The sequence below is a fragment of the Ailuropoda melanoleuca genome, chromosome 14 (assembly GCF_002007445.2).
Source record: "Ailuropoda melanoleuca isolate Jingjing chromosome 14, ASM200744v2, whole genome shotgun sequence".
NCBI classification, from domain to species: domain Eukaryota; kingdom Metazoa; phylum Chordata; class Mammalia; order Carnivora; family Ursidae; genus Ailuropoda; species Ailuropoda melanoleuca.
In genome coordinates, this window is record NC_048231.1 from 102,575,497 (window position 1) to 102,585,035 (window position 9,539).

The window sequence follows — 9,539 nt, forward strand, 5'->3', positions numbered from 1 at the left end:
AAAGAGAGAAGACCTTTCTTTTCCTTTTTTTCAAATTGCAAACTGTTATTGGTCAGCAGTCAGCAGCTGCAGCAGCTCCTTCCGGACGAAGAGCACAATTTTAGGTGATGTAGGAATGAAAAGCGTCAGTTGTTAAGGTACCAACAATACTGAAGGATTATACGTAACAAGTGCAGAAGGAGAACAGTATATTTAATGCACATCATATAATCGTTCCTGAGTCATCAGAAATGCAAAATGCAGCTCGTCAACCTGATTTTCTGTCTGTTGTGGAAAAGGAGGAGAGACTCTATTTAACTTTTTCTTTTTTTTTTATTTTTTTATTATATTATGTTAGTCACCATACAGGACATCCCTAGTTTTTGATGTAGTGTTCCATGATTCATTGTTTGCGTACAACACCCAGTGCTCCATTCAATACGTGCCCTCCTTAATACCCATCACCGGACTATCCCAGTCCCCTACCCACCTCCCCTCCAAAGCCTAAACCCCATAATGTAGGGTCCTCAGATTTAGCAAATAAAAATATAGGACACACAGTTCAATTTGAATTTCAGATACACAAAATAATACAATATTTAGGACATACTTAAACCAAAAAATTCCATCATCAAACCCATTTTCGTTAGTACTGAATTTAGGCTTTCCAGGAAAACAAATTAAAAGTTACTTTTATATATCAGGACCAGTGAATTTAAATCACCGTCAGGGGAGAACGTGATGCGTTTCTGGCTTATACCATAGTGATGCAGCTGCTTGGCTGCTCACTTTTGTGCTGTTCACTCCAAGTACAGACACAGTGTCCTCTGTATTGTGCGTTATTCTATAGAATCAAATTTGAATGAAATCTTTGTTACCAGGTGAGATGGACATAGTGATTACAGTTGTTCAGTCATCTGATCTGAGGTCAGAGCCCCAGGGGCGCCTGCCGCTCCCTGCAGGGGCACGTGGCGGCCGCCCTGGAATACGAGCCAGCAGGTTCCCAGGTTCCCGCGGAACGGGGGACACGCCCTGTGGGCCTGTAAGCCTTCAGGCAGCTGCTTGTCTCCCCCAGCCCCACACAGATGGGGTGGAGCAGAGAGCAGGAAGTCCTGAAGCGGATTTCACAAGCATACATTTCTGTTAGTGCTGAGAAACTGAAGTAAATGACCAGCAACCCCCCTTTCACACTTTCCACCCACCCACAAAAATGTAGCCATTGTGGTGTGGATGTCGCTCCTGGTCTCACGGTCAATTCATGGGCTGCTTCGGCCTTGCCACGGCTTGTGTCATGGCACGGGGGTGAAACGGCAGTGGTAAAACCACTTCTTCATAGAGTAGGGGAATCTCTGAGAAGTGCTTAGGCTTTTGCTGTATCCAGCTTGTTCCCGGGTCTAATTTAGGATGGAAGACTGGCATTTCCATCGCTCCGAGAGCTGAAAAATAAGAACGCATTTTCCCACGGCTGTAGCTTATCTCAGAGGCCATTTTCTGTTACTCCAGTGTGATCCCCTGTGTTGGGGACAGTGACAGAGCAATGAAAGGCCGAACTCATTAAAAGAAATGCTTCCTCGTGAAGTAAAATGGTAGCAGTATCAGGAAGGGCAGAACCAAGTTCACGTCGCCTTCACGAAGCTGCTTCTCACCTTCTAAGAGTCACCTCATCCCCTCTGATTCAGGCTATCCAAATAATCTTTCAGGATGGAAACTTCAGTGGGGACGGGCAATTTTCATGATTTTCAAGTGTTTGTTTTATCAGCCTTAACTAATATTTTGTGTGCAAAATGAAAGATGAAATATCTTATTTTTGTTTCAGCCATAATCAACCATAATTTTTCAAGCATATGTTTCCATTTTACTTTATGTTGCCAAGTCTCTGAATGCAGTCCCCAGTGCTTACCTTAACTACGCCTCATAGAGGTGGTAAATCGGCCCTTCGCAGCGGCACTGCGGCTGGAGACGCTTCCGGCAGCGGCGGGCCGGGCGCATGACCTCGGCTCCTGTGGGCCTCTCTCCGCGGTGCTCCACGTTATTGATAGTAGCGGAGATATTGACAGTCAGTGCTTGGAAGGAAAATAGGAGTTTGATATGACATATTGTGTGTCTCAGCAAGACTCATAAATAATTTTGACAAGTTTTTGTATGCATGGGAAAGTCCTTGATTCAGCCTCCCATAAAAATAAACTTCTATTATGGAATGTATTTGTCAAGTGGCTGCTTGATGGATGGGGCTGCGTTTACCCCTTGGCAGTTCGATGAGTTTTAGATGCACAGCTTACCAGAGAGGATTTACGGGCAGTACAGAAATAATTATTCAGTATGAAATGCATAATTCCTGTACCTGAATTTTCATTTTTTATTATATTTTGTTTCTGTTGCATTTCTGGTCTCTAAAACAAACGAGCTTACCCCCCCCCCCTTAGAGCTGTTGTCCGTAGGAGGTCTTATGTTGAACCACCGAATTCAGCCCAGACCCTGTCTCAAACTTTGCTGGCGTATTTTCATTGAATGGGTGCTTTTAGTTTTTTAACTTAAGAGAGATTTATTTTTTTAAAAAAGATAAACTATTTGGAAATTTTATTTTTATTAATGGGATTGAAAACTTTGGACATACATTGTCTTATTTTTCCTGAGGTTTTCACAGCTATTTACTTGTTTGAACGTGATTGCTTATTTGAACATTCCACATTTCTGCTCCATACAACAGAACTTTGAACTTAAATTCTTGTCTCCTTAAGCTAAACTTTAAGTCTTTTTTCCCTGAATTATACGTAGAACTGCTTTCTCCTCACTCAAGCGCACTCTAAGTTAGCATCCTTGAGTAGGTTAGAAACTTCGAAGTGTCAAATTCCCACACGCCTCTGTTATTGCCAGGCTTGTGGCCCTGCATGGCGTGTCGGCGTTCTCCGGTGCCCTGTAACCTGCCTCTGACTTGGAAATGTGTGTTTGGGAAAACGGATGTGAACAGTGGGGTCCAGAGGAGTTTTGATTCTTTATTAGAACGTAGTGCTGACTTTTTATAAGAATTTCCATATGCTGAATCTCTGTTAAAATGAAGTGTGGGATCTGAAGGGGAGGCTGTGGCGAAGGCATGGTGGATGAACTTTGGCAAGGCCTGTTTGGGGATGTGCCTCTGAGCGGATTATCTGCTGTGTCCCTTTTGCATCACTAATGTCGTCCTCTGGGCCCTCTCTCTTACTGCTTGGGAGTGGTTTGTTAATTTTATTAGTATTTTCAAAAAAGCAGCTCCTTCCTGTTGTGTCTTTGTTTTATGTTTGGTAAATTCTGCTCTTATGTTTTATTTCCTTCCTTCTACTTTTTGGTTTACTCATTTTTTTCTCTGACTTCTCAAGTTGAATGTGTAATCACTTGTCCCATCTCTGTGCTTTATAAGCACCAATGCTAAAGGGCCCGAAGTTCCCTCTAAGTAATGCCTTTGCTGCAACTTCCAAGTTTTAATATTCTAGAACTTATGAAATCTTTCAGCTGTAAATGTTTTCTGATTTCTATTTTGATTTCTTCTCCAGTCTCTCAAGTTATTTTAAATTGTTCTTACATTTCCTGGTGTTTATGGGTTTTTAGCTTTTCTCCTTGTTATTAATCTATAATTTAAAGCACCACAGCCAGAGAATGCAAGGTCAAGGCATGCAGAAGGAAACAGCGCTGCCTTCAGGGGGCTCTCAGTGTCTAGTAGAGGAGAAGATATGTGTTAGTAGGTCATTCCCCTGCAACACAAGAGGTGCCAGAAGGGAGACTTGTATCAGATGCCACAGGGACACACATAGAGGCTCACTTGGCTCGCCGCATCAAGGTGTGCTGTGGAGTTAGAAGCTAGGCTTGGAAGGTGTTTTGTAGACAGGTACGTGGTATTCTAGGCCAGAGGAGTAATTCTTGGAATGCATAGGCTCAAAGTGGGTAAATTCGGTGTGGCTGGTCAAAGACCTTATGTTGGGGAGTATCTGGGGGTGAGGCTGCAAAGTCAAACTAGGAACAAATTGTGGAGATCATTGTCTGCCATGCCAAGGAGATTAGACATGGCCTTTGGGTATTGGGGAGTCCGTGGAGATTTTATTGATCACTCTTTGCAAGTCACTGGAAGGATTCAGCAGGTATCTGTTGAACACCTGCAGTGTTCCAGGCACTACCCTCGGGGCTGCGTGCACAGCCCTATCAGGAGACTGGAAGGGCCACAGGCTTTGCTGTGTAGTGGAAGCCAGGGGGCACTGTCACCACTGTGCACATAACTTTGTTGTCCAGTTCTGAAGATGCTATGAGGAAACAGCACTGGGTCCATGGAAGGCTAGAACTGTGGCATAACCCCACATGAGTGGTTGGGGAAGCCTTCCTGACGAAGTGGCCTTTTCCTTCATCTTGGAGGAAGAGCCACCTGTTGGCAGGGCCTGCACAGGGTGGTCTAGCACCTGTGAGCATCCTTGTGCACGTTGCCAGTTCCTTGAGATGACTTCCTAGTAGGGGGATCCAGGAGCCACCGATTCCAGAGCTTTGGTACGTGTTGCCAAGTTGCCCTCCACTGAACTGCCCCCGCTGGACGTACCTGAGAACACTCTTTCCTCCCAGCCCCTCCTTGTTGTGTGCACGCAGTCTTCACGTCAGCAACGTAGCCGGTCTGTCCAGCGCGACGCTCTTACGATCCCTGGTGAGACTCAGCACTCTTGCGTATGTCTGTTATGCGTTTGTGTCGTGGACTCTGAACTCCTTGCTCGTCGTTTACCTTCAGTGACGTGTTTTGTCTTTAAGATAGACGTTTGCGTGTGGTGTCTGGCTTTGGGGTCATACCTTTTTATTTCAGGTTTATAGAGCATTTTGATTATATTCTGGTATTTTTATGGTCTCTTTAAAAATCTAAACCTTCATTCCATTGGGAACATATTAAAACCTTCATTCCATTGGGAACATAATTTGGTATAAAGTCTGATCGAAAGCTCTAATTTCATTTTCCCTCCAAATGGTTATTTTCCCAGTGTATTTACTGACTAATCCATACCTTCCCCCCTTTGATTTGAAACGCCACCTTTACCTCTTGTTCGCTTCCCACGCGTCTTTCATCTTCTCTCCAGGTTCTTTATTCTGCTCTGGACACCACCTCTCTTGTCCCACCTGTGATGTTGTTCTCTTTTAACAGTGAGAAGAGCAGATTCCCTTCTTTTCTCTTACCTTATATGTTCTTCAAGAATACATTTCAAGTAAATTGTCATCTTCATAATTTTAAAACTTCCTGTATAGAACACTGTTTCTCACCATTTACTTTAGCTTTTGGTCCTTCAACCAGTTGTTTTGCCTGTGTAGTAAATATTTTCTTAGCAATTGTGTATAGAGTTTTTCAATTAAATTTTACTTATATATCATTTTTACTGGTATATAGAAGAGCTATTTATTTTTATCTATTTTTCTTATATCAAGTCACTGAACTCTGTCCTGTTAGTTCAGAGCTGATTATTTTACACATTATAGGTAGTCCCACATATTTGAATCCACCAGTAATAAGTGGTAGGGAAATAACCAAACTGTAAGGTCTAGCACATAGTTGAATGAGTGAGATGAAAGTCCCCCCCTCCCCCCGCTCAGGTCATCAGGCCTGTATATCCCACCCTCAAGGATACGCAGTTTGTAACAGACTTATTTTTAAATGTAAAATCTCCAGGAGAATTAAGCCATGTATTCCTTGTTCAGTAACTTGATTCCTAGTTAAGTGTTGGCATAACTTGAAATAAGTTTTGTGAGGGTGAAGGTGAATTAGGGAAGAGACTAGGACTTTTGTGACAATGGCAAGCTGAAAGAATAGCTTGTTAAACACTCAGCTGTGTTGGGCACTATGATAAGTTTACCATGTATAGAAAACCATTTGCTCTTCATAATAACAACTGTAGGAGCATGAAGCAAGTCCAGACAGATAGTTTTAAGCAACTTGTTCAGGGTACAAGTGGCAGAGCCTAGATTTGAATTCAGTTTGAGTCCAGAACTTAACTGAGCAGTGCGCTGTCCTGCCAAGAGAGCAGACGTGTCATATTGTGGCACTCATAGGGGATTTTGTTTTGCATTTTATTATTTCTGAAATCATAAATCCCAATAATTTGTTCAAAGTCAGAATTGCATTTCGCAGTCAGTGATGTCTTAGACTGAAAGAGATAAATAAAATATCTTGAATCCCAGAGGCGGGACAGGTGTAGCAAAGACAAAAAGCATGACATGGGAGAGCGTTTCTAAGGGGACGTTGTGCAGATTTCGTTGTTTTGCTTGGGACTGCTGAGCCAACCGCTAAATCCTGAAAGCCACTGTAGTTGTTGGCGATGTGTTCTTCAGAAGTTAGTTAGAAGGGGCGCCTGGGTGGCACAGTCGGTTAACTGTTCAGCTCAGGTCGTAATGTTGGGGTCATGAGATTGAGCCCCGTGTCAGGCTGTGCACTCCGTGCGGAGTCTGTTAAAGACTCTCCCTCTGCCCCTGCCCCCACCCAAATACATAAATCTTTTAAAGAAAAAGAAGTTAGTTAGGAAAGACTACTGATGAATAGTGCGGCACAATCACAGGCATTATGCTGAGCAAATGAAACCACACCCAGAAAACAAACTACTGTATTAATCACTTTATATGAAATTCTAGAATAGGCAAAACTAATCTAAAGTAAAAAAAAAAAAAAAAGTCACAACAGTGGTTGCCTCTGAGTGGGAATGAGGAGAAGGGGCAGGAGCACAGGGAACTTGTGCAGCGAAGGGTTCTGTGCAAAGACATAGGTTACGTGGGTGTTTCCACTTGTGAAATGGTACGGTTGTGTTGCACATTTCCATGGATGTAAATTTTACTTTGAAAAACTATAAATAAAAGAATTGAGTGGAGTTGTGGTGAGGGTGGGAGAAGATGAGAATGTTGATGATTGTAGAAACTGGGTGATGGGCTTATAAGGGTTTATTATATATTCTGTTCACATTATGTATCTTTGAATTTTTACACTAAAGGACTGGCTCGTAGAGCTGTGTCTCCCTGCTTCTCCCAGTGAGTCTAGCACCAGCGCCAAGGCTGATCCATTCCGTTCCGATCTCCAGTTCCCCATTTCTGTGTTTCTGATCCCCGTGTTGAAGAAGGAAGAAGGGAATGAAAGGAGACAGCCTTAAAGCAGGTCTCAAGGCATTTCATAAACTTAGCTTTGTGAAGAAAGAGTGATCAGTTTTTCAGTGGAGAAGAGCGTGAGCGACAGGACCCGGCTAGCGTTAGCGAACAGCTCCCGTTGATTGAGTAGCTGCCATGCGGACGTCAGGTGACAGCCACCTCCGCAGTCCTCTGACTGACGCACCCTGGGTGCTGATGGGTACCTTCCCAATGGGCGAATCTGCCAGGCGTCCGGTCCCTGAGCGCTGCTGATGCAGGTTCCAGACTCCGTCAAGTTCTCCATCCCCCTCAGCCTCCCTTGCTGGCAGTGTCTTGGAGACTCAGACTCAGAGGTGGACAGACTCATGCGTGGGTTAGCCTGAGTCTAAACCCTAAGGGCCTCACCTCTGTCAGGAAGGCCCTTGCTTTTAGAGGGGCCCGTGACTTTAAAAAAAAAAGCAACTGTGAATTTGGGAGGTGGCACAAAAGTGAAAAACCAAACTTCTTATCCAGCTGGAATCTATAAACTTGACACATTTTCTTTTACTTAAAAACAGCCTATTTTGGAGACATGTGGGAATTTGGATAGTGACCACTGGGGAAGAAAGACAGACAGTGACCAGGACTGTGACACAAAACTGTAGGCCAAAGGTCACTCTCTGAGAAGGGCCCCCCCCCACTTTGTTTACTTGGGACGAAGCAGCCAGAAAATTTTGTGAGTAATTTACTATGTCACTGGGAGAAAGGCTTTAAAGGAAAGTGGGACCACAGACCTCTAGGAGTTTAGAGATGAGCAGTTTGGGCAAGAAAGCTTTCTGAAGGACCTGTATTTGAACTGGGCCCTTGAGAAAGAGCACCCCAGTAAGGACCAGCAGTAATATCCACAGGAAGGCCAACTCTTGGCCACAAAATGTTCGTGTTGGGATATTGTAGGAGATGAGTGATGGGCAAGAGCTTTGCCTGCCTGACATTTTTAAGCAAGGAAAGGATGGCAGGAGAGTAAATGGGATTAGAGTAATTGATTGATAAAAAACAGTCTTCATGGATCCCAGGTTCTTCTGCTGTGCAGCCGTGGTAGACCCACAAGGGACAACCCCTGCCCTTCCTGTTTCACCTGAGGCTGGGGGGATGCTTTTGGCTGCATACATCCCTGCCCTGTGCATTGGACTCATGCAGGTTTCACGTGCCTCCCAGTCATGGGTCTGTCTAAATGGATAGTTTACTTAAGGAAAAGCACTCACTTGGATAGCAAGTAAGTCTTTCATCTATAAAACACTGCTGTTGGGGCACCTGGGTGGTCAGTTCGTTGAGTGTAGGACTCTTTGTTTTGGCTCAAGTCATGGTCTCAGGGTCGTGAGACCAAGACCTGTGTCGGGCTGGGCATGGAGCTTGCTTAGGATTCTCTGTCTCCCTCACCCTCTGTCCCTCCCTACCCCGTTCCTGTTTTGTCTCTGGAGGGGGTCAGGGGGTGGGCAGAGAAAGCTTTATAAAACACTGCTCTTTCATGCTAGCGGAGAACAGTCCGTTTTGAGGTACAGTCAAGTCCTCATGAACGTAACAGAGAACTTGGCATCCCCGAATAGCCCAAAGGAAGCTGTACTTTTATCTTAGGCCACGCTGGGAGCAGAAAACCTGACGGCAATTAAGCATCTAGGAAACGGACATGGAGTTAGTGGGTTAAACTCCGAGTCTTATGTATTAAGCCACTCCTGGTTTGTGCTCGGTTTTCATTTTCCTTATTAGAAAATGTTAATTCTGTAAAGGACTGGTATCCAAGATCTACAAAGAACTTCTCAAACTCAATACACGAGAAACAAATAAACAAATCAAGAAATGGGCAGAAGATATGAACAGAACACTTTTCCAATGAAGACATACAAATGGCTAACAGACACGTGAAAAAATGTTCAAAATCATTAGCCATCAGGGAAATTCAAATCAAAACCACACTGAGATACCACCTTACGCCAGTTAGAATGGCAAAGATAGACAAGGCAAGAAACAACAATTGTTGGAGAGGATGTGGAGAAAGGGGATCCCTCCTACATTGTTGGTGGGAATGCAAGTTGGTACAGCCACTCTGGAAAACAGTGTGGAGGTCCCTTAAAAAGTTAAAAATTGAACTACCCTATGACCCAGCCATTGCACTACTGGGTGTTTACCCCAAAGATACAGACGTAGTAAAGAGAAGGGCCATATGCACCCCAATGTTCATAGCTGCATTGTCCACAATAGCCAAATCATGGAAGGAGCCGAGATGCCCTTCAACAGATGACTGGATTAAGAAGCTGTGGTCCATATATACAATGGAATATTACTCAGCTATCAGAAAGAACGAATTCTCAACATTTGCTGCAACATGGACGGCACTGGAGGAGATAATGCTAAGTGAAATAAGTCAAGCAGAGAAAGACAATTATCATATGATTTCTCTCATCTATGGAACATAAGAACTAGGA

The 9,539-nt window shown here is 43.9% G+C and overlaps 1 protein-coding gene across 6 annotated transcripts in view; it reads left to right on the plus strand.

Moving 5' to 3' along the window:
- The window catches only part of ZNF407 (zinc finger protein 407), a 490,784-nt gene that overhangs the window by 385,424 nt on the left and 95,821 nt on the right, over positions 1-9,539 (plus strand). The window lies entirely within an intron of this gene.